Source organism: Benincasa hispida, chromosome 7, assembly GCF_027475165.1.
Source record: "Benincasa hispida cultivar pf3 chromosome 7, pf3_genome.v1.1, whole genome shotgun sequence".
In the NCBI taxonomy this organism is placed as follows: domain Eukaryota; kingdom Viridiplantae; phylum Streptophyta; class Magnoliopsida; order Cucurbitales; family Cucurbitaceae; genus Benincasa; species Benincasa hispida.
The window spans coordinates 36,903,812-36,930,865 of record NC_143484.1 but is presented as its reverse complement, the minus strand read 5'-3'; the positions used below and the strand labels follow the sequence as shown (position 1 = coordinate 36,930,865).

The window sequence follows — 27,054 nt, the reverse complement described above, 5'->3', positions numbered from 1 at the left end:
ATTCCCTTTTTGTTTTGGAGTTGTTTTATTGTTTGTTTGATTTGTGTAATTTGTGAGAAATTTGAAATCTGCATGACTTGGTGTGTTATTTTCCTGACGTTAATTTTGTTACCAGTAATTCTCCCACAATAGCTTTTGAGTGTCAGCACCACTATTTCTCCATTAGTAAAAGAAATAGAGTTTGTTTTGGAATATGTTGGAGTTTATTATTGGTTTGGTTTGAAGACTATAGTACACCATCATTTCATGTCTCTTTGTATTGTGAGTTACATTCCAACCAAAAAGTTAGAAAGAAAGAGCCAAAACAGTCACATTGTAGAGAAATTCTAAAATCTTCAAAACTTGTAATATGTTCATTTTGTTTTGGCATGATCCTTGTAAAAATTTACATGTTCTTCAGAAAAAAAAATACTTCTATAAGCATCCATAAATATTATTTATTCATCAAGGTTTGATTGAGGTAGTTGATGGGTGTGAGTTTATTATTATTTTGTTAATTTTTTTTTTTTTTTGGATAGTTGTTATATTTATGAAGTTTGAATGTTGTGTGGAGTGAGTTGAGAATTTTTCTTAAATTTAGTCTTAATATAATAATGTGCTCTAATGTCTCAACTTAATTAAATTGTAGGTAAATTTGATGCTTTGGAGGTACCTTATGGAGTCACAAGCTCACAATACATGTCAATCAAGCTTTGTCCTATATGTTCCTCAAGACATATTTTTTGTGGACCATTATATCATATATGTAAACATTGTTCTCTAACACACTTCTCTCTGTTGGGAATATCCTAAAACTCGCAGTTCATAATTAAGGAAACATATTCTATTTATCAATAAAAGTATTGTTGAAGAATTTATTCAATAAAAGTGTTATTGAAATTTAAATTGCATTAGGTTATAAAATCTAATAAACGAATCAATGGCTATGGTATGAATATTGTAATTTTATGTAGAGACATAAAAAGAGGATCAAATTATAGTATATAACCAAAAAGGTCTATAAGTATATGGATGAGATTTGGTACCTCGTCTTGGGGACATAATGGATGTGGCCTACTTGTATCCCAATACAAACGATGTGATTCTAAAATCATTCACGTGGAGACATGCGAGTAGGGGCATCCTATGCAAAAGGGTTTTGCATAAGACTGGACCACGAAATAGTCATTTTTTTCTTTATAACGACCGTTTACTGTTAAAACTGACAATTTCAATTCGTGACCTAGAGTAACTCGATCTTAATCCTGAGCTAACTATGAACTCCTATTTATTTGGGATTATCCTTTAATCTACATAGCTGAGAGTAGTTCAACAGCACTGCTCAATAAGCCTTCCATTTTGGGGATAAGACCGGATATATAGCTGGGAACATAGTCCTACAAGATGGAATTCACTTCTACCCGTTTTAGGGTTAGTAGATAGATTGTTCCCTTTAATACTGATTCCTAATCTTGAACAACGGGGCCCCACCCTCTCATGGTCGAGAAGGGCATGGTTTGTTAGTTGGACCATAAACCAATTGTTCAATAGAGGATCAATGGGAGCTTAAGAAGCAAGATATATTTACAAGGATAAAACGATAATTTTGACCTAGTTATAAATACGAACGACCTGTGAAGGATTGACTTACTGATCATGGTTAAATCAAGTGGATAGCAATATATCTATAGTGGGGGGGGTTCAACCATCGAGTTATAATGATATGTCTCAGTGTTTAACGAATACTGATTAATTCGGGTTAAAGAGTTTAATCAATTAATCTCAAATCGTTGGAGCTCATGATCTATAGGTCCATAAGATCTCTCTACTAGCCCGTCCCGTAAAAGATTAAACCTTAGATTAGAAAATTGAGCAAATTTGAAGTGTTTAAATTCGAAATTAGGGTTTGAATTTCAAATGTTCAAATTTAATTTAGGGTTTGGATAATTATATTCGATATAATTAAACGCTTAATTTTATTGAAATTAAACGTAATTGGAGAGTTAAAAATATTTAAATATTGATTACATGAATAGGGATTCATGTTTGAATTAGGTATTTTATTAATTTAATATTTGATATTAAATTATTACTTAATTAATTAAATTTATTTAATTAATTAAATTAAAATTAATTACAATTCTTTAAGAAATTCAATTTTTGGAAAATTGAATTTAAATTATGTTTAATTTAATTTTAAATTAAATATAATGGAAAATTAGAGAAATTGGAATTTTGAGTGTAGATTTTTTCCACATTTCAACACCTTGTCATTTACTTAGTGCTAATTGAAGTGTCAATTAGCTGAATGTATGAGTGTTTGCATGCTTAAGCTTGTTAAATACTACAATTTCAGAAACTGGAGAGAGTGGCATGCTGAATTAGTGAAAAAATATGAGAATTTTGGAAATTCTCTCAAACACTCTCCAATCCCAACCTCTATACCTCTCAATTTAGAGTTTTTACCATTCAATCCAAGGCTGAGAATAGTAGAGAAGCTCATCTTGGTGGTCTACTAAAAATTAAGATATCCAATTCGTGGAATTCAACAAGGAATTGAAGTGAATATATAAAGTTATACATAAATAAAACTCTCTTTTGTGAAAAACTATTTTTAGCATGTTTTGAACTCAAATTAAGTATACTTAGAGTGCTTAATGATTATGTTAACTTCTGCTTTATGTGTGTTTACTCTATCACTCTTTTTTATGTAACGAAGAATTTATTCATATATGTAAATATTGTTTGATTTGAATTTATGTGAAAACATTTTATTTGCTTAGTTATTATGTTCTAAATTTTAGATTATTGAGATCAATTTTTTTTTTAAAAAAAACAATAATAAAAATGCAAAAAAAAAAAGTTCCTCAATAAAACTCTCGACAGTACAATATACCGTCGGGAGAAACATTCACTCCATATGGTTTCTCGACTCTGTCGGGAGTCCTTATCTCCCGACGGTGTATATTAAGCGTTAGGAATTCTCGAACTCCTGACGCTAAGGTTGTATGCATCGGGAGATAATCTCCCTACGGGGATTCTCCGACTATTCTTCCGACGAGTTTTTAGATATTTCCCTCGATTTTAGGCATCGAGAAACTGCTGATTTCTTGTAGTGTTAAACTTTACTCAAAATTTCTTTTTTCACTCTAGTTTGAAAGTTCTTTTTGTTGAATACTTTTTATTACTCAACCAACTTTAGTAAACTTTGAATTTTCGAACATATAGATTTAATTTTTTTAAAAAAAAAAAAAAAAACTCGAGTCTCAATTATTTGGGTGTCGAAAAAAAAAACTTAAAATGTATGAAAAGAAAGGTTAAAAAGATTTTTTTTTTTAAAAAAAAAAAAAGGAAAACAATTTTTTTTTGGAATTCATTAATTCTGGTGAAAATCTCGACTAGAATTATGGTTATCGGATAAAAAAATGAGCAATTATTTTAAATGGTAAAATTTTAAAATATTTTCAAATATAACAAAATAGTAAAACGATAAAATGACAAAATGGAAATATTTTATCATTTTACTATATTTATAAATAAGTTGATTATTTCGCAATACATAAAAAACCCTAGAAAAAGACCAGCTTTTTATCTACCTCTCTCTATATAATGTTTCTTTCTTTTACTATTTTATTATTTATTTAATTTTTTTAATGTTTTTTTATTAAACCAAATAGTAGTTCTTGAAATAATTATTCTTAGTATTTTGAATATTATAATAATAAATAGATGCCCATTGCTTGGAGTCCAAAAAGCCATGTGTCATCTTTCACGTTGTCTATGTACCTTGTAATTATTCATGTTTGGTGTCAATGTAAATCCACATCCTACTCGCCACTTTACCTATAAATTGTGGCATTTGATGGATCTTAAAATCACACATACATGGGTGAGAATTCCACTTCAAAATTCCAATAATTTACATATTATTCAATTTTATAGTTTTAGTTATTTTATTTTATATATTTAATATTATATATAAATATATATGTTATATTATATTTTCTTCATATCCGTGTTCCCATTGTGCTTCTCAATTTCACAACACGTTATCAGCACGAGCTCCTGTCGTTTTCCCCGCTAAAGGTAGGTCCGAAAAATATGTCGATTTTTCCCTCTTCATTATAATTAATAAATTTGATATTATTTTGTATATTCAATATCTGTTAAATTTCTAACATAAGTATAATATTTTATGATGGTGTTGTCATGACAAATCTCACAAAATTAGAATTTGTCGCTCTTGATATTAAAGACAATAATTATTTGTCATAGGTATATGATGCCGAAATTTACCTAGATGCTATGAACTTGGGAGAAACAATTAAAGAATGAAATACGACATCCAGTCAAGAAAAAGCAAAAGCTATGATTTTCCTTCGTCATCATCTCTACAAGGGATTGAAAATGGAGTATCTTACAATAAAAATCTCCGTATCTTGTGAAAAATTTTGAAAGAGATGTATGATCATAAAAAAAAAAAAAGAAGTTATTCTTCCTAAAACTCGTTATGAGTTGATGCACTTGAGGCTACAACATTTCAAATCAGTAAGTGATTACAACTCCGCATTATTTAAAATTAGTCGAAATTGTTATTATGCAGAGAGAAAATTACTGATGTCGATATGTTAGAGAAGACATTTTCTACATTTCATGTCTCGAATATGCTTCTGCAGGAGCAATATCGAAAGAGGTTTTAAACAGTATTCTAAATTAATTTCATGTCTTCTCGTGGACGAACAAAATAACGAGTTATTGATAAAAAATCACGAATCTCGACCAACCGGAATGACATCATTTCTTGAAGTGAATACTGTAAATTTTAATAATAATCGTGATCGAGGTCGATGTCGTGACCATGGCAGAGGAAGAAATAATTATTATTTTTGTGGTGGTTGTTTTAATAATTCAAATTTCAAAAGAACCACATAAAATGGTGATCATAAAGGAAAATCTCCACAGATAAGAGTTCAAAAAGTGTTAAAAAAAAAAAATGCTTTCGACACGGAAAAACTGGGCATTGGCCACGTACCTGCCGTACGTCAAAACACTTATTTTACCTCTATCAAGCCTCTCGGAAGGAAAAAGGAAAAAACGTGGAAGCAAATTTTACATACCAGGATAATGATATATTTGACTCATCCCATATGAAAATTTTGGATGTGACGAACTGTTGGGTTTTATGTCCTAAAACTCGCAGTTTGTAAAAAGATAAACATTTTATAAAGTCAATAAACTTATTATTGATTTTATAAATTGTATACATAAAAGTCTAAATCCAATAAACTAAGACTTATGACTATTACATGAGTACTTGAACTTTATGTGGAGACATAAAAGTGGATCAGGTTCGAGTAAATAGTCAAAACGGTCTATAATATATGGATAAGGTTAGGTGCCTTATTCTGGTAACACTATGGGATGCGGCCTGCTCTGTAGTTGTTATAAAGAGTTGTAAAGTGCTACAAATGAAGTGATCCTAATTTGTACATGTTATGACATGAGGAATGGGGGCGTCCTATGCAATGAGTTTGCATAAGATCGGACCAAGAAATAAGTCACACTTACTTTATAACACTGTTTAATGTATAAGACTGACTATTTCACTTAGATGACCTAGGTAACTCAATCTTAATCCTAAGCTAACTATGAACTCCTGTTTATTCGGGATTATCCTTAGATTTTCATAGGTAAGGGTTGGCTCAACAGCGCTGGCTCAATAAGCTTCCCATATCAAGGGTAAGACCAAATAGATAGTTGGGGACATAGGGTGCAAGAAGGAATTCACGCCTACCCGATTTAGGAATAGGAGAAAGGTTGTTCTCTCAAATACTGAATCCAGGTCTTGAACAAGGGGCCTCACCCTCTCACTGGGCTGAGAGAGTTTTGGTTTAGTGACTGGATCACAAACAAGTTGTTCATTAGAGGATCAGTAGGAACTTAAGGAACAAGACGTAATCTTGGGGGTAAAACAGACATTTGACCCAGGCGTTATTACGAACAACCTGTGAATGGTCGACTTAATAATCATGGTTAAATTATATGGACATAATATATCTACAGTGAGGGAGTGCAACTATGAGTTTTAGTCGAGTGACCTATTAGTTAACGAATGAGGGTTAATTCGGTATAATGAGTTTAGCCAATTAATCTCGGATCGTTGGAGCACATGATCTGTAGGTCCGCGAGGTCCCTTACTACCTTATAAATGGATTAGAAGTAGCATGATAAGTTAATTTGAAATGCTCAAATTAGAATTAAGGGAATTAGTAATTATATGATATTATTACACGTTTAATTTTAAGAATTAAATGAAATAGAAAAATAAATATTTAAATATGATTTAAATATATGAAGGTGGATTTGTGTAAAATTAATTTAATATTTGATATTAAATTAATTAGAATTATTTAATTGTTTAAATAATTATTTATTAATTTTATTAATAAAATTAATTTTGCAAAATTAATAATATTTTAAATTTTCGAATTCAAATTGATTTTTGAAATCATTTTGGAAAAATTGAAAAAGAAAAACATTAAAATGGAATGTTGGTTTTTTCCATTATCATCTTCAACTTGCTCACACAAAACCCACCAACTTTGGCTTTAATAACTCCAAGCATGAGCTGCATCGCATGCAGCCATCTTCTTTGCATGATAGCCTGTAATATATTAAGAAGATTGGAGTGGAATTGAGGTATAAAAATATAGAATTTTGCTGGAAAAATCGGGTTGAAAAAGTTGTTCTTCAAGTGGTGGTAACAGTGAGTTTTTCTCAAAATTCCCTTCATTCAAGCTTATTTTGAGTCTCACAACTCAATCTAAAGCTCCAAGAGAATAACGGGGAAGATCTTGAGGTGGTCTACAGCAAGATTTGGAGAAGTTTACAGCTGAGAATCAAGATTTGAAGAAGTTCTACAAAGGTACGGCTTGAAATCCACTTGTTACTGTATGAGCATGCTTTAGTTACTACTAAAATTAATGAATTAAAGTGCTTATTGATCCTTGTTGCTTCCGTTGTTGCCGATACATTCCATCACGGACTTCTTTGAATCTCTTGAAAAGAAGATTGACGCAGTTGATGGAACATCAAGTGTTTCTTTTGATTTTGAGAATATTTAGACTTAATGTTATTGTTTTCTTTTATCTATCTTCATGTTTTTCTTAGTAACTTTTGTATATTTTAAATGTTGTTTTTCTTATTGTAATTATTTTCTTTTAATGAAGAAACGTGAATCATTTTCATACGTTGGATGATTAAAAAATGAGCAAAGAAGGTTTATGTTTGGCAGACAATGCAACTGCACACACAATAGTTACAAATAAAAAATACTTTTCCAAATTGACAATGCTGAAAGAAAAAGTAAATACAATATCAAGTTCTACAAACTTGATCGAAGGTTTTGGAAAAGCAAATATTATTTTACCTAGAGGAACAAAATTTACAATTAACAATGCATTGTTCTCTAGACAAACAAAGAGAAATCTTCTAAATTTTAAAGAAATATGTTACAATAGTTATCATATTGAGATTGATGTTAATGTGGAATATCTATATATCATATCCACTGTCTCAAATGAAAAACGTATATTGGAAGAGTTGTCTGCTTTATCTTCTGAAATGTATTATACTCATATACAAGTAATTGAAACATATGCAACAATGAACTTGAAGTTCATGAATCCAGAGATATTTACAATTTGGCATAACCGATTGAGTCATCCATGATCTATAATAATGAGGATAATTATTAAGAATTCAAATGGACACCCATTGAAGATAGAGGTGTATATGGGTTGGGTTCGGTTCGGTTAAGCGTATTTTTTGGACCAACCAAAAAATTCGAGTTTGTTTTATTGGCAACCTAAATGACCCAAATAAAGTTTCCAACCCAACCCTTAAAATTCGGGTTGGGTTGTCGGGTTATAACTTATTATTTTTTTATTTTTAATGAAAAATGTGTAAATTTATATACAACACATGACTAATAGCTAAAATCTCATAAAATTAAGATGCTAAATACCAAATATCTATTATATTTATTGTAAACTTTAAACAAAGACAAATATCATGATAATTTTAAAAGAAAAATATTAAAAATTAAAAAATTAATCAATAAATAGAAATCAAACTTTAAACAAAGAGGAATATATATATAAAATTCGGGTTGGGTTGGGTCAACCCAAATTTTTTTTTAGCCAACCCACAACCCAACCCAACCCTTACATTTTGGGTTGGGTAGTCCGGATTATTCGGGTTGTCGGGTTATTTGAACACCCTTAATTCAAGAACCAGAAAATTCTTCAATCTAATGAATTATCATGTGATGCTTGCTCTCAAGAAAAATTGATAATTAAACCATCACCAGCTAAAGTGGAGACTGAATCACCTGCATTTTTAGAACAAATTCATGGTGATATATGTGGACCTATTAACCCACTAAGTGGACCATTTAGATATTTTCTAGTATTAATAGATGCATCTAGTAGATATCACACATGTGCTTATTATCAAGTCGAAATCTTGCATTTGTAAGATTACTTGCTCAAATAATTAAGGTACGAGCAAAATTTCCTGATTATACAATTAAGACCATTCGTCTTGATAATGCTGGTGAATTTACATCCCAAGCTTTTGATAATTATTGTATGTCAATTGGGATAAGTGTTGAACATCTTGTAGCTCATGTTCATACATAAAATGATTTAGCAGAATCATTTATAAAACGTTTGCAATTAATTGCAAGACCATTACTTATGAGGCTAAGCTTCCTTCATCTATATGGGGACATACTATTTTGCATGCAGCGTCTTGTATGCATTAGGTCAATAGCTTATCATAAGTACTCGTCATTACAATTAGCTTATGGTCACGAGTCAAATATTTCCCATCTGAGAATTTTTAGATGTGTAGTATATGTTCCAATTGCTCCACCACAACGCACTAAGATGGATCCTCAAAGGAAGTTAGGAATATATGTTAGATATGATTCCCCATCAATTATTAAATATCTTTAGCCCTTGACGGGTGATGTATTTACTGCACGATTTGTCGATTGTCATTTGAAGGAAACAAATTTTCCAACATTAGGGGGATGAATTAAGAAGTTGAAAAAAGAAATTACATTGAATGCATCATTATTGTCTCATTTAGATCCCGTACAGATCAATGTGAACTTGAAGTTCAAAAAATAATTCATTTGCAAAATATAGCAAATCAATTATCAGATGCATTTATAGATGCAAAGAAAGTAACTAAGTCACAAATACCAATTGCAAATTTTTCATAAAAAAATTGATATCCTAATACAACAAGTTGTCATTAATGAGTCTGGAACATGCCAGATGCGTGGTAGATCAGGGGGTTCCAAAGATAAAAATCTTCGAAAACAAAAAATAATTAATAATGAAAAAGACTTGGTTAAGGATGTAAATACCCATAAAAAAATCATCGACATGACTAGTGAGGAAGTTGAAATACCTAAAGATAATAAAGAAATTTTAATAAACTATGTCATGAAAAGAAAAAGATGGAATCGTACTAATGTAATTATTGACAACATTATTGCGTATAATATTGTTCTTGATATTATATCTAAAAATGAGGATCCTGAACCAAAATCTGTTGAATAATGTGACATAGAAAAGATTGGCTTCAGTGTAAAGAAGCAATCAAGGCAGGATTAAACTCACTTTCAAAACATCAGGTTTTTGGACCAATAATCTGAACACTAAAATGTGTTAAATCTGTGGGATACAAATGGGTATTTGTGAGAAAAAGGAATGAAAATAATGAGATCACAAGATATAAAGCAAGATTAGTTGCACAAGGTTTTTCACAAATACCTAGTATTGAGTATAAGGAAACATATTCTCTAGTGGTGGATGCAATTACACTAAGATATTTAATTGGCTTGACTGTGTATAAAAGTTTGGATATGCATCTTATGGATGTAGTCGCAACATATTTATATGGATCTCTTAATATGATATTTATATGAGAATCTCAGAAGGATTTAAGGCACCTGAAACATATACATCAAATTCCCGAGATGGTATTCAATAAAGTTACAGAGATCCCTATATGGATTGAAACAATCAGGACGGATGTGGTACAATCGCCTGAATAGATATTTATTAAAAGAAGGATATCAAAATAATCCAATATGACCATGTGTTTTTATAAAGAAATCATAATTAGGATTTGCTATTATAACTGTATATGTTGATTACTTGAATATAATTGGAACTTCTGAAGAGCTTTCAAAGGCAATAGAATATCTTAAGAGAGAATTTGAGATGACTAGGAAAAACAAAATTTTGCTTGGTTTGCAAATTGAGCATTTAGTAGATGGAACATTTATTCATCAGTCAACTTATACAAGAAAAGTTTTGAAAAGATTTCATATGGACAAAGCACATCCATTAAATATCCAAAATGGAAGTTCGTTCATTGGATATAAAGAAAATATATTTCGACCTTGAGAAGATAATGAAAAACTTCTTGGTCCTTAAGTACCATATCTTAGTGCAATTGGTGCACTTATGTATCTTGCTAATAATATTGTTGGGTTTTATGTTTTAAAACTCGTGATTTGTAAACAATAAAACTTATTCTGAAAATTCAAATAAGTTGTTATTGAATATATGTATTGCTTATTTCGTTTTAGAAATAAATCCAATAAACCACAAAGATCCATGATTATTACATGAGTACTTGAACTTTATGTGGAGACATAAAAGTAGATAAGGTTCAAGTAAATAGTCAAAATGGTCTATAGTATATGAATGAGATTGGGTGCCTTATTCTGGAAACACTATTGGATGCGGCCCACTCTCTAGTTGTTACAAAAGGTTGTAAAGTACTACAGACGATGTGATCGTAATTTGTACATGTTATCACATGAAGAGTGGGGGCGTCTTGTGCAATGGGTTTGTACAAGATCGGACCACGAAATCAGTCACTTTTACTTTATAACGTTGTTTACTATTTAAGATTGACTATTTCAAAGTGATGACCTAGGTAACTTGACCTTAATCCTGAGTTAACTATGAACTCCTGTTTATTCAGGATTATCATTAGATTTGCATATGTGAGGGTTGGCTCAACAAGGCCGATTCAATAAACCTCAATTTCAAGGGTAAGATCGAGTCGATAGCTGGGGACATAGGGTGTAAGATGAAATTCACTCCTACCCGCTTTCAGGGATAGTAGAGAGGTTGTTCCCTTAAGTGCTGACTTCAGGTCTTGAACAAGGAGCCTCATCCTCTTATTGGCCCGAGAGGGACTCAGTTTGTTGATTGGATCACAAACCAATTGTTCATTAGAGGATCAGTAGGACTTAAGGAAATCTCGGGGGTAAAACAAACATTTGATCCAGCCGTTATTACAAACAACCTATGAAGGGTTAACTTACTAATCATGATTATATCGAGTAGACATAATATATCTACAGTGAGGGGAGTGTAACTATTGGCTTTAATATATCTACAGTAATGGGAGTGCAACTATTGGCTTTAGTGGAGTGACCCATTAGTTAATGAATTAAGGTTAATTTGGTGTAAAGAGTTTAGCCAATTAAACTCAGATCGTTGGAGCCATGATCTGTAGGTCCACGAGGTCCCCCTACTAGCTCGTACATGGATTAGCCTTAGAGTAATGTGATAAGTTAATTTGAAATGTTCAAATTAGAATTAAGGGAATTAGTAATTATATGTGATATAATTATGCGTTTAATTAAAATTAAACGGAATTGGAGGACTTAATTAATATTTAAATATGATTTAAATATTAGATTCATGAAGGTGGAATTTGTGTAAAATTAATTTAATATTTGATATTAAATTAATTAGAATTAATTAAATTGTTTAATTATTTATTATTAATTTTATTAGAAAATTAATTTATGATATTAATTTTGTAAAATTGACAATGTTTTCGATTTTGAAATCAACTTGATTTTAGAAATCATTTTGTAAATTTGAAAAAGATAGAAAAATGAAAATTTGGAAAACTCCATTATCTTCACCAAGTAGCTTACTAAAAGTCCACCATTTATTGATTCAAATCTCCTAGCATGAGGTGCTCTTCATGCAGCCTTCTCCATTGCATGATTGTCCTGCAATAAATAGGGAAGATTGAAGTGAAAAACGTTCATGCAAATTGTTTTATACTTGCTGAAGTTTTGTTGAAAACTCAAAAAGTTGAAGAAGTATTCTTTAAGTTTCTGTAGTAAGTTTCTTCTCCAAATTCCCTTCATTCAAGCTTATTTTGAATCCCACAACTCAATCTAAGGCTCCAAGAGAATAGTAGTGAAGACCTTGAGGTGGTTCACAATAAGATTTGGAGAAGATTCGCAGCTGAATTCAAGATTCAAAAGGTTCCACAAAAGTATGTTTTGAAATCTTATTATTGTATGAGCATACTTTATTTACAGCCAAAATTAATTATTATGAATGCTTATTGATCCTTATTATTTCCACTGCATTCTAATATACTCCTTCAAATATAAGACCAGATATTGCATTTTCAGTAAATTTATTAGCTAAATATAGTTCTTCTCCTACAAAAAGACATTGGAATGGAATTAAGCATATACTCTATTATCTCTGAGGAATAATCGATATGCGTTTGTTTTATTCAAATAAATAAAATTTTGATCTAGTTGATTATGCAGATTTTGGATATTTATCTGATCCACACAAAACTATATCTTAGACAGGTTATCTGTTCAAATATGGAGGAACTGTTATATCATGGCGATCGGTGAAACATACTATAACAGCCACTTCCTCAAATCAAGCTGAAATTCTTGCAATTCACAAGGCTAATCGAGAATATGTATGGCTAAGGTCAATGACTTAGCACATTCGTGAAATGTGTGACTTGTCTTCTAATAAAAATCTTCCAACAATATTATATGAAGATAACACAACTTGCATAGCCCAAATCAAATGGGGATATATCAAATGAGATAGAACAAAACATATTTTACCGAAGCTTTTCTACACTCATGATCTTGAAGAAAATGGCGACATCACTGTACAACAAATTTGTTCGAAGGATAACCTGGAAGACTTATTTATAAATGTATTACCAACTGTAATTTTTGAAAAATTGGTGCACAACATTGGAATGAGGCGACTCAGAGATCTTAAGTGATGTTTTCATGAGGGGGAGTAAATATATTCACTACAAGAACTCTGGGCTTTAATGTCAGCTTAGAACCGACATTAAAGCCCAAAATTCTTGTCCATTTTTTTTTCAAATTATTATCCGTTTTTGTAAATACCATGTCTCTTTTTTTCAATTATTATTCGTGTATTCAATATAATTATTGTCCAATCCATCTTTAATGTCGGTCAAAAAGTTAATAACGACATGTCCCTAAAACCAAGGTAATCAACTTGTCCATGCACAAAATAAATTCTTAATTGCTTTCACAAATCCATAATAATAAGTCACAAAAGAGGAATTGGATGATAATTTAACTCTAAAATCAAGGTAATCAACAAATTACCAAAACTCATAAGGGTTACCCAAAAAAATAAATAAATAAAAGTGCACACACACTTGTTGCCATTATATAGTGTTTTTCAAATAGTCTTTCAATTGCTCCTTCATTATGTTCTCTCCACCATCCACCACAAATTTGATCCAAATCGAAAGCATGACTTCCTGCAAGCAGAGAAAAATAGGCAAACAACACACTACAAGAATTTTGGGCTTTAATGTTGGTTGGAAAAAGTGAAATCGAATGTATAATGTAGGTTTTGTTTTTTTTAAAAAAAAGTGGATCTTTAATGTCGATTTTAAACCGACATTAAAGATCTGTTTCACTTTTTTCTCTAACTTTCTATTTTCCCCCCATTTTTTTCATTTCCCTCTTTCTTTCTCAAGATCTTCTTCCAAGCCCCGTGAAATTCATTTTTTTCATTTTTTCCCAAGACATTAAAGACACTTCCGAAAAACGCTTCCCCTTCCCAGAAAACTCACATTCTTCTAAGCCCTAGCCCATCTTGCCTTCTTATCTCCCTTGGTCTCACTCCCCTGTCCCTCCCCGTTCTTGTGAGGCCTATTTCGGCAATGGCTTCACCCATCACTACCAGGACTACCTTATCCTCCGAGATCGCTCCCAGTGATGGCTTCTAATCGGCGGCTAGTCTCACAACTAAAGGCAACAGCGCACTTCGTTTTCTCCGCCGGTGTTTTCTGGTGGTAATCGAAGCTAGAGATCTCACCTCCTTGACGCCTGACACCTTCGTTTCCTCCGGATTCTCTATGCGTGACATGTTCACCGGCACGCAGCAAGAAACAAACTCGAAAAGGAATTTCATCGGGAAATTAACCGCTCTGGCGAGTCTCCCAGTGGAAGAAGAGTGGTCAGAACGAAACGACATTTCTGATCCGACTCCGTGGAAGAAGCGAGGTTGAAAGTACAAAATATTTACAATCGCTACCATTGACTGATACAGCAGGAGTCCATTTTCCGCTCCGTCGTCCGTTGTAAAATTCCGGTAAATGACCCTCCCCGTTCTTGGGAGAGTGCGAATGTGGCCGGAGAGGATTTACATGTCCGGAGGAGGTGAGCAGATTGAAGAGGTGATCGGAAGAAAGAAAGAGATGGAGTTGCAGCTGAGGTCAAGGATCGGAAGAACCAATCAAGCTCTATTTTCAGCACCGTCGAAGCCAAGGTTTGTCTGATTCATTCATGTTTTTCATTTCTCTCTTAGATCTGTCCATGAAATCTGCTCAAGCTCCGTGCCAATACATTTAAACATGTTTTTTTAGGTCTAGTTTGTCTGGTTTGTTTGATTTGTTCATTGTTCAAGCTTCATTCTAGCTACTTTTTTTGTTCATTCCAGTGTCATCGTAGCTGAAGTTCGTTCAAAGTTTGTTTTAGGTCTGTCAAAGCAGCTATTTTTAATGGGTTGTTTGGATCTCAAGGAGTTTAGCTATATTGTTTAGATCTGAGCGGAAGCCTCTTAGGTTTACTCTCGTTTTCAATCCAAGTCATTTGTTGTTCAAAAGGTGAAATATTCTTTTAATATTTATTTGGAATTTAGTAATTTGAAGTTATTTCAATCTTTCAGTTTTTATTTCAATGATTATGTTTCTTTTTTGTGACATTATAAATTGGAAAACTTTTTTTCTTCATGAAGAGTTGAACCATAAACTAAGATTTTTTTTTTATTCAGTTTCATTTTCGTAAGGCACTGTATAGTCTTGTCACAGGGATATTTATCTTCTTCTTCTTCTTCTTTTTTAAAAAAAAAAATTATGAAGAAGATGACAATGCTAAAGTTAGAAGGATAAAACTAGAAACTAACTTGGTCAAGAACAAAAAGATGAAGTTATGAACAACGAGAATTTTATCATTTTTTATTTTCTACATAACTTCAGCATATTTTAGTTTATTTTCATTATCTACATTAATATTTTTTTCATTTTCACAATCTGGAAGTCATTGAAGAAAAGGCTGGCAATCAACATAGGAAGATAGGGAGATCGAGGAAGTAGAGAGAGATTCCAATGTAAAGGCATCAAGAATTTCATGGATGTTGACATCTCCAAGCCATTGCTTCAGGTACTCCACACCACAATTCTTGTTGAGCCAGGGTATATATTTTGGTAGATAAAGGAAGTCCAAGATGAAAAAGGGAAAAAAAGGGCAAAAGAGGAGTTTTGATTAGAGTATAAACTGACAAACTCCTATTCAGAATCGGTTTAATTCAATGCAGCAATGTAATAAGTTGCTACATACAATTCCATCTTTTTAACATAATTCTCTCTTATTGTGCCTCTTGTGGTGGTTAGATCTCTACAGAAGACTATAATCAATGCAATGGTTATTAATCAGGGAGGGTGTTATGGTGGTTGGAGGTATTATTTTACTGTGTTGATTAAACATAGGATGGAAGTGTTGTTGGATATAAACAAGTTCATTCCCTAGTGCTTGTATGCAAAATTAAATTTGTTTGCCTATCGTTAGATTCTCTAAAACTTCCATCTTATTGATAATGACATTCACATGCCACTGTGGAAATGGCAGGTGAGTGTCATTATCAATAAGTAATGCCATTGTGGAAAAAGAGGTAAGACTTTTATAATCTTCCTTTGTCTGTTTCCATAACTATGACACTCACATGCTTTGCTTTTTTTCTTTTCTTTTAGAATGGAGGTTGTTTTTTGTATTTGGTTTATTGAGGAGAATATGTTTATATGGAGTTAGAAAAGCTGGAGATATGTAATTTGCTATATCAATTAATATCAACTCTTGAGATCTATTTATTTTTCTTGGAAGAATATGTTTAAATTGGCTATTTTTGTCAATTATTGGCATTGACTTCGTGAGATTTGAGTAGTTTATTCAAGGGTTGAATTCTAATATGTTCAGAGACGTAAAATTTAGATTTATACGAATGACCAGATCCCTGAACCTGTTTTTTTTTAACCGGCATCTCTTCTCTTTCTAGATTACGAATATTCACTATGGAGATTGTCCGAAGGGAGTGATGAGAGGGAAAAAGTTAAGCATGAAGTTCACCTTAGATCTACACATAGAATTCAAGAATTATGCTTAAAAAATGGAGGAATATATATCAAGCTTGGTCAACATATTGGTCAGTTGGTACGCCTTCTATCCACATCTCTGAGCATGTGATGAAAAAGAAGATGGGCCTACAGTCCTTAATTTACCTTACCTCATTTCTCATGCAGGAGTATTCATGCCTCAAGAATATGTCCAAATATGAGAGAATATATGTTGAACAGATGTCCAGTATCCCCGTACAATCAAGTGTGTGAAGTGTTCAAGAGAGAGCTTGGCATGACACCGGATAAGGTATATTTACTTGGCCAAACCTGTTTCATATAATCAGATTATGCATTCATTCTGTTGAATGGAGATTACTTTTGCAATCTGACAGAAGTTGGTTATCTTGATTGTGTTACTGTTACATATGAGTTGGCACTTCTGTTTTTTGTATCCTGATCACATTATAGCACGTTTCAATGTGCATGAAAAATTGAAGTTTCACTAACATTTGGCCTTTCATATGATTATAATATTAATTTTTCTCCTTGGATCAAAGTCTGCCTGAGGTTCATGCAAATGTGGCAGAAACATTATGTGCTATAGCCCGTAATGCCCCATCTGCTCTTGTTGCCTAACTTTCTAGCCCCAGGTTGACCAAGAACTGCTTCTTTATTTTTCAGTTTTTATGGTAGTATGTAGATAAGTCATCGTTGTTTTGACTTATCAATCACTTCTTATGCAGTTTTGTTGCAAGGATATTTGATCATGCTTTAGAAGATTCACATTCAAAGTCTGGCCTTGTGCATTCACTTTCTGTATGCATTTCTTTGTTAGATTCAAAGAGATCATCAGCGTATTCTCCTTTGTTTCACTCTTTCAGAAATCAACATATGTATGAATGTCCAGTTCCTGTTGATTCAGAGACTGTTGGTGAAACGCTCCCTAAACTTGGTTAGTGTATGATGCTAGTTTCATTTATTTGATGGTGCCTTAGTTCACACTTGTGCTCTCTATATTCTCTAAATCAATGGGCTAGATGTATAAAAGAAACCATAGAAGGCATACAACTATCAATATCAGGTCAATAATCATCAAAGTTTCAGAGAAATATTTAATTGTTATTGATCTGATATTGATAGGTGTGTGCGCTTTGTGGTTTCTCTTATACCTCTAGCCCATTGATTTGGCATGCATGTACACAGCAGGAAAGCAGCATTGTGAGTAGCACTATGAATATAGCAGCATGGTCTCCATAATTACAAATATTTGATTTACTTGTGGGAAGTAAAATTCTTCTATTAGTTTCTGGTAGCACTTGTCTCACAGGTGATTTGTTAAAACTCTTAAACTTGTCATCTGATGATAAAGTATTACCCACAACATATGGAGAATTACGGCCTCCTCTTGGAAAACATCGTTTGAAGGTAGGTGCTTAATTTGTGTTGTATAAATTTATATGTTCAAGGTATGGCTCTCTGCTAGAAGTTAAGTTTAAGAGAATTTTGTTTTAGAACTTGATATTGTTCTTGTGTGTTGTGATGTGTGTTTTCTTAACTCATATCCTAACTTCAATTTTGCTTTTTTGCAATAAACTTTCAAGAACTATTGACATGGATCTGATTACCACGGGAGTATCGGCAAGCGAAAGGATGCGAAGGGAGAGTTTATTATCGGAAACTTGCAACATTATTATGGAAAAAATGTAGCTTGGAGGACCCTCTATGCGCCTGGCCGAGGTCTGCTGCTAACTTTTACTGTGTGCAGTAATTTTACTTGTTAAGTTGAAGTTAAATTCTAAATCTTTCCAATTCTTCTGTAGTTGCTGGATGAGCTGAAGAAGAAGAATCCTGATAATGAAGTCCATCTCAACAACGTATATTACATCTCTTAATCTCTGAAACCCTCCCAAATTTATAGAAAAATAAAATTGTGTTGCCCTTACACGTTGCCTTGTAAAATCATAATCTTTGTATTACTTGTAATTTGTGTTTTCAAGGCCTAAATTATTATACGCCTTTTAAATTATAATTCTATAGCAGAATTTGCATATTAAATGTAATAGATTTACAATCCATACATGAATAATATGTCATAGCCATAGCGTTCGATGATGATGTGTCATGTTATACTTTTTTACCGAAAAAATGGATTTGGCAAGGGAACTTTAAAAAACGGACAATAATTGATAAAATGAACAAATTTAGACTTCAATGTCGATTAAGAATTAAAAAAAAAAGGGATTTAATGTCGGTTGCAACTGACAAGCTTTAATCACTAAAGACCTTTAATGTCGGTTGCAACCGATATTAACATTGAAGGCTGTGTTATTGGTGTTATTGTAGCCTTTTAATATCGGTTTAAAACCGACATTAAAGGGCTTTAATAACATTATCTTTAATGTCAATTTCCAACTGATATTAAAGCCCTTTAATGTTGGTTTAAAACCGATATTAAAGCCCGAATTTTTTCTAGTGACATATAATAAGAATTTAATTACCCCACACAAAAAATTTATGAAATTCAAGCTAGGGAGCTATGGAAAGACAACATGGGAATTTATGATTTCGAGTCTTCATGGGAATTTGCAAAGAAGGCCAAGATATCATGTTCTGGTATAAACAACTACACAGAAGCTCGAATCACATAATAAAAATCCAAAATATGCCAAAACATACGCATAAGCAAACGAGAGAGGAAAGGAGGAAATTAGCATCTCCAACTAAAAAGTTTTACATTATTCATATAATTAAAAAGTAAAAAGCCCCCTAAAGCAACACAAAAACTTCAAGCAATTAAAAAACACACCAAACGGATACAAGACTTCAATCAAATGAAACCACAAAAAATATCTCCAACTAAAAGATGCTATCAAGGGTCAATCCTAGATTATCCAAACAAGATTCCATGGACAAATTAGATTCAAATTAACAAAGAAGCACAATAAATGATTAAACAAGAGATAACAAAAGATTCGAGGATGATAATGAAAAATTAACCTAACCCACAATGCATGAATAACCCACACACTACCATAGTGCAATGATAACGGGCAGAAATGCACGTTATCATAGTGCTAAGTTCTTAAATAATGTTGGATTGCGTTGATTAAATATGATAAGTTGCGTCCATTAAGTATAAAATCTATAATATTGCGGTCGTATGCGTCCAACGCATTAGAACTGTTGATCTTTATATTTTCGTGCAGAATATGCGTTAATGCAATGCAAAGATGGCGATTATAGGAATTCACTGGTTGAGTGCAACTTCACCGCAAGACTTTGCGTTGATCGTGCTCGCAAACATTCGCCCAAGAAGAATCACCGCAACTTGGTCAGCGCAACATGGTGGGCGCATCCGGGTGAAAGGATAATTAAGAGCGATGGGAAAGAAAGCTGATGACAGTGGGATCCAAATTAAGTTGACAGCCGATAACGGTCACGAAGTACATTCAGCTTTATCGGTGATAATTATTCGGCGCGTCAATTAGGAATTAAAGCTGTCCCATCTGTACAACCGAGAGAGAGAAGCCGTCTTTCACCATGGAAACTCTATAAATACCAAGTGCATTCTTTAGAGAATGGATTAAGCAGTCGATTAATTCATCACTTTACAAGTTCACACCTCCGTCCATAGTTTTCTTTCATTTTAAGGCGGACGCGAGGAAAAAAGTGTGTCGGTAGATCGTTCCGGTAAGCTTGGGAAAGCACGGAAGCTCCAAGACAGAGAGAGGGCCGACGCCTGTGGAAGCGGGAACATTTGTAGCTCAGAATAGAGATTCAGAGTAAAAAGCCTTGGTCAGCAAGGAATTGCTACCAAGCTCTCTACCTTTACTTTCTATTGTCATTTTGTACTCAACTCAGTTATAAGAATGGAATTTCTTTCTCTATATCTGTTCAATCTCTATTATTCATGCATGAGTAGCTAAATTAGTTGAATGGGTTGAGAAGCAGTTACCTAGCATAACGAGGGAATCTTCACTCTTTACGATCATATTATTTATGTATACTGCATTCGTCTATTAGAGATACTCGGGAGGGTAGCCTAAGAACAGGATCTAGATTTGGGAAGGTCAGGTCAGAATCTAGGTTTGAAAGAACCAGATTAGAACGCATAAACGAGAGATAGGCGCTTAGGAATGAGCACTATTTGTTATTAATGCATCGCATACATCTTAGCAATAAGATATGATTGTATGTGGTCACCTTGCTTTCATGCATTTTGCATCAATGCATAGGACAAGAGTAGAGACTTAGGAATAAGCTCTATGGACATTTTGCATTCAACACATGCGTCCTAGATTTAGGAGCATCGCATTTACATTGGGAAATGACTTGTTGTGCATGGTTGTAACATGATCGCAAAGTTTGACACATTCCCGTGTAATGCTAGCTAAAGATCTTCTCAATCCGTTCATCGCATACTCATTGCATCTATCAACGCAATTATCTTTCTCAAATTCACCGCCTTTATTTACTTCTTTTTCATCAATTCAATAACACACCCAATACTTTATTTATTTACTTGGTTACCACAAAGTTTTCATAAACATTACCAACGCAACTATTTTCACAAGTCCCTGTATTCGACCCTGGACTTACAGGAAACTCAGAGGAATTTACACTTGAATTCCGCTGGGGAAAATTGAGTGCACAAAGCAATCCATCAACGCATATCATTCGTAATTCCATTCAATAAAATAACGCATCATGCAACCAGATTCATTTAGAAAAATAATGCATAAATATAAACTACCTAAGGATACCTAAGAAGTTCCACTACCATAAACCACTCAATGGAAGTCATAAACAACTAAGCAATAACTACCATAACTGTAGGATAGTTATATCATTCCAACACTGAATCTAATCCAATGTTTAGAACAAATAAACTTTTAAGATATGCAACTTATAAATATTACTTTGTACTTGTTATTAATGTTGTTATGAGTCCTTTTTGTGTTGGATACAACTTCTCCACTTGTCAACCTTCTTAAAACATGTCCAATGCAATCTTCCTATCTTCCTTCCAAAACTCCAAGAATCAAAATTTAGCCTTACACGTCAAACTTGAACCTAATAAAATGAAAAACTTCACTCAAAATCATTTCATTATTGTTCAAATGAATTAGCTAAAAAATTCTAATTCAACTAGTTTCCAATAGAACTTTAGTCTGAAATAGTTTAATTTTTATCTCAATTTAACATATGCGAACGATGAATCAATAATGCTAAAAAGAAAGTCTAAGAATTTAGAATGATTCACTTATGAAAGTTAAAGAACTCAATTCAAACTGTAATTATTTTGAAATTTTAGTTGACAACTCCTAAACTAAGTTTTGAAATTGGGGTAACAACCTAGTACCATTCTTACATCCAAATGGACATGTATGAGGGAACAAGTTTCATGCACCTACTAATAAAACAAAATCGTTAATAAGGAAATACCTTAATCAAATTCAATATAATTATTGGATTCCCATATCTCAAAACAAGATTCTCAAACTGTAGTCTTGTGGCTTCGTAATTCTGATCCTTCTTTGACACAGGTTCAATGTCGTAAAAAGTTTATGAACAAGTTGATCAAACAGGTTCAATGCCATCTCAAGCTTCTGAACAACAAAAAAAAAATGTAATTACAAAGCAATTGAGAGAAGATATTGTGTAACTTCTTTAAAATGGCTACCATCAAACTGCCTTCAATAGGGTATAATTTCATTAATTGGATTTTCATTATTGTTACAAATTAAGAACAACCCCTCTTCAATTTCTTTTAAAAAAATCTTGTTCAGGTTGAGCAGATCGTGAAAGATGAAACCAGAATGGCAGCTTATGAGATTTTGGACCATTTTTGTGAATTTATACTCTTAAATCTCTCCTACATACGCAAACAGGCTGACCAAACGGCATAAAATGTTCTAAACATAGAAGAAACTCTTAAGAGGAATAAATGTTCATGGGTACATTCCATTTCGTTTCTCTTGTAAATAGTCGATATGTTTGGATGAACCGATTTCACTAGCTCTGAACTGAAATACTACCATACTTGCAGCAAGTAGCACTCAAATACCATGAATTTCTTATGACAATCATAAGGTGTTCAATGTCTAATATGCTTTATGATGAGGATATCAAGAATATATGCTCAAATCACATATGTGTACTTAAGGAACTAAATGTACAAAGGCTCCATTGGTATGAAAATCTAGTGAAGAAAGTAAGGCATACGAACCAGTTTCCTTTTCTTCATTTCTCTGAGAGCTAGTTCACCAAGATCAACCTTCAGGAGAAGCTTGGCTTTTGGCACCACATTAGACATTAGATTTAAGACCTTAAGAACCGGTTCTGGCAGTTTCACATCGTCTGCAATCTTAAAAAGAAATGAAATCACTATTCACATACCTATACAGGCCAAAACAATATCAAAAAAACTTTTTCCTTTGCGAAAATATTTGAATTTACTTTACACATGGGAGCCACAAGAACACTCCATCCCATAGCTTTGGTTTTTTCAAGTGCATTTTCAAAGTAACAGCTCTCCCCATGGACTGTCCTAATATGAAATGAGGCAATCCTTTCAATTCTAGTCTACCTGCGAGTCGAAATAATAGATTCGGTAATCGAAAAGGATTGAGAAATGATGGTAAGAGTAATTATCCACATATAAAGTTAGTATCAACCCAACAAACCTTTAAGCTTCTTGTATTGTTCTATAACATCATCAACTAGTTGATCAAAGTCAGGAATGTAACCGTGCAATCCTTCCAAAAGACCGAAACCCGGATAGTCCATAGAGCAATTTCACAATGCACAACACAAAAATTTCAATCAACAATCAAATATCGAATCCTTGATCATCCATACCAATCACAGTCACACAATCAAATTCAAAACTCAATGAACCTGACTAACAAGCTGCTGAGGTTGAAGGAGAGGGTCAGTGAGGGAGCGAGCTCGAGAACTCGAACTCTGCGATAAGGCGTTTCGATTCTTCTTACCGGAGGTCAGTTGCCGGAGCGAAGTAGAATGATCAAACAACACATGACAATTGAGTGGACGTTTTTGGAAAAGCGTCGTCGCTGCCTCCAAAGCCTGCTCTGAAGTTAGCGAGTCTCTGATCTCCTCTCTCCGCAAAGAGCGCATTCGAGACCATCAGTTACTGGAAATGGACAAGAGGAGGGGGGTAGGGGAAGGTGTTGGCCAGATGCTTGGCCGGGTTGTGGTTTCACATGGAAGGATGAAGGGAGTCGTGTTGGAAGGGTTTCGTGCGGGTTGTGGGTGAGTGGAAGTCTGAGAATGAAAGGGAAAGGAAAAAGAAAATTTGGGGGGGGAAGAGAAAATTGTTTTTTTTTTAAAAAAAAAAAAGAAAAAAGAAGCGGATCTTTAATGTTGTTTTAAACCGACATTAAAGGTATACCTATAATGTCGATTTAAAACCGACATTAAAGATCCATTTTAAAAAAACAAAAACAAAAACAAAACCGACATTATACATCTGGTTTCACTTTTTCCAACCGACATTAAAGCCCAAAATTCTTGTAGTGATTGTATTCTTTTAGGAGTATGTATTATATAAAATATGTACTCTTTTTCCTTCACTAGGATTTTTTCCCATTGGCTTTTTCTTAGTAAGATTTTAACGAGGAATATTTCATATATATATATATATACACATCTAAAGGGGAGTATTATGAATATTATAATTATAAATAAATGTCTATTGCTTAATGTCTCGAAACCATGTGTCACCTTCATGTTGTCCACGTGTCTTGTAATTATTCATACTTGGTGTGTGCATGTAAGTCCACATCTTACTTGCCACTTTGCCTATAAATAATGGCATTTGGTGGATCTTAAAATCACACATACATCGGTGAGAATTCCACTTCAAAATTCCACTAATTTACATATTATCCAATTTTATAATTTTAGTTATTTTATATTATATTATATTATATATATTTAATATTATTATATAAATATATTATTATATTATATTTTTTTCATATTTGTGTTCCTGTTGTGCTCCTCAATTTCACAACACTTAGAAAATTTTATCACTTTTCATTTTAATTCATATAACTTTATATATATATACATTATCAAAAGAATTGTATTAGAAAAACGTGGATAAAATTTTTGCTTTAATATTTTAAAAAAAATGGTGAAACAATTTAACTTTTTACTGAAAATGTTGGTGAAGATATTGAAGAAAGTTTATGAAAATTAGATAAAATAATAAAATAAAAATAAATTTATCTCTGCGCTGATGTCATCTCCACTAACAAATGAACTAAAAAAACAAAATTTTAAGCCCATTTTTATTTCCTCCCAATTTCTAATCAGAATCTGCATATTTTTTTTAAGTACCAGACATGGATTCTTATTCAAATTTTCAAAATAAAAAAACTACTTTCTTTTTTTAAAAAAATTTAAATAAAAAAATTTAGAAATAGAACGAAGTATTTTTAGAATTAATTCTTAAGAAAAAAAATAAAAAAATAAGACCTTCTTTAGCAATCATTTTATTTTTTTTATTTTTGTTTTTCTTATCATGATTTGCATGTCTTAAATTCTTATTCAAATTCAAAAAACAAAATCAAAATTTAAAAATTTAGCTTGATTTTTAAAATCATTATTAAAAATTCTTTTAACAATGATCTTTTTTAGTTTTTTAAAAACTATTTTTTTAGTTTTCAAAAAAAAATTTGGCTCGATTTTTTTAGTTTTTAAACGTTATTGTTTTAGTTTTCGAAATTCTTATCTAAATTCAAAAAAAATAATAATAATAAAAACAACTTTTAAAAATTATTTTTTTAGTTTTCAAATTTTGAATTGATATCATTACTAAAAAGTAGATAGTTCATAAAGAAATTTAGAGAAGTAAATAGACTTAATTTTTTTTTTTTTAAAAAAAAAAAAAAAAAAAAAACCAAAGGCAAAGGCAAAGGTAAACCGGGCTAATTTTTAGAAATGAAAATTGAAAGGTGATTTTGATCAATATCCGAGTGGGCATGCCCGGGCATAGCATAGCTCCAACCTGCAAAGAAATGGCGGGGAGTTTTGGGTTTTGAGTTTTGACCCACAAAGTCCAGTTCGTTGCCTGTGCTAGGGATTCTGTAATTAATTTGTTAGGGCAAATTCAGAGTTTGAGTTCATATGGATTCTTCTTTCCCTAGGTGTTGTGGGTTGATCGAATTTGCAAATCAGCCGGCAGAGATCTATAGAAGTTTGAGATATTCTCCGGTAAGATTACAAGCCGTGTTAATTTTCTCTTCTTCCGATTTTCCCCCATTTACTTCCATGAAGAGCATAACGACATGTAGTTTAAGTTCCCAGTCGTTTTCTTATCTATTCTGATGTTTCGATGTTTCGTTTTCTATCTTCTTCGTTGACTGCTCAAGGTATCGCTAACAGCAGCCACGAGGAATGGTCAAATTGATGGCTGATACTCGGTAAATTCGGATTTTTCTTTCATCCTTCGTTATACTGAAACATATAATCCATTAGGTAGATGCTTTTTTCTTCCTTAATTTTGGTATACTTCATTTGATATCTGCTTGAGGATCAATCGGATTGGCATTTGTAGCTATGGAATATGGCGAAATTTAGTTCATCATGAATCAAATTAGCCTCAACCCTAAATGTTTAATTAGGTATTTTACAAACACAATCTGATTACGATTGAGGCTATTTAATTTGTATTGTCATTTAAGGTCAATAACAGTAGATTACGATAACGGTAACAATATTTGAATGAAAAAAAATGGAAAATTGTTCAAAAATTTCTCTCTTCTCAATTTCTATGCTAATTCTTGGTCAACCAACCCTTCAAGCCATTTATCTGTCAATAAGCCAAAGCAATAGCCGATCAAACATTTTACGTTGTCGATAGGCCTCAGTTGCAATAATTACTTGTTAATTCATTGTGACATTCATAAAAAACAAGAAGTTATTCATGTTGACTATCTTTTCTATTTGATGTTCTTGAGCTTAATTATTCCTGATCTGTTTCCTAATCTCTGTTTCTTTGATGGTTTCTTATTCTGACTTGCTTGATTAACAAGGACTTCTCCTCATCTCTGTCACTTGTATTAAATTATAATTTATAATTTATAATTAATAAATTATATATGTAGTTAATTAATTGTCATTATGATCAATATTTTATGAGATTATTTTGTGATAATTATAATCAATTTATTATTGATTAATTATAATTCATTGTTTTTAAATCACAAAATATTATATTTATTCTTTTAAAATTTCATTTTCATTGTTTTATTAATCAATACATCATATTTATATAAATTCATCAAATTGATATATCAAATTATGTAATCAAGTAACTTTAATTCTAAATTATCCATTTTACAAATATTTGTAATTAATATTATTATTTGATAGTTAAATAATTAATTTTGCCCAAAACCTTAAATTAGATTTATTTTTTATCAATTAATCTATCAAAATTTTTTAGAGGTTTCCAGGATTAATTTTGTAAATAAAATACAAAGGTAATTTGGTAGACAAAATTTT

General features: G+C 32.2%; 1 long non-coding RNA gene and 1 pseudogene across 1 annotated transcript; one reads left to right on the top strand and one right to left on the bottom strand.

The window, feature by feature from the left end:
- Positions 1–22,001: 22,001 nt before the first annotated feature.
- On the bottom strand, positions 22,002–23,307 carry LOC120081042 (caffeoylshikimate esterase-like; annotated as a pseudogene).
- Positions 23,308–25,472: 2,165 nt separating this feature from the next.
- Positions 25,473–26,300, top strand: LOC150035142 (uncharacterized). Its single transcript, XR_016530669.1, has 2 exons — positions 25,473–25,761; positions 25,920–26,300. It is a non-coding gene; the product is annotated as an uncharacterized LOC150035142 (long non-coding RNA).
- The last annotated feature ends 754 nt before the right edge of the window (positions 26,301–27,054 follow it).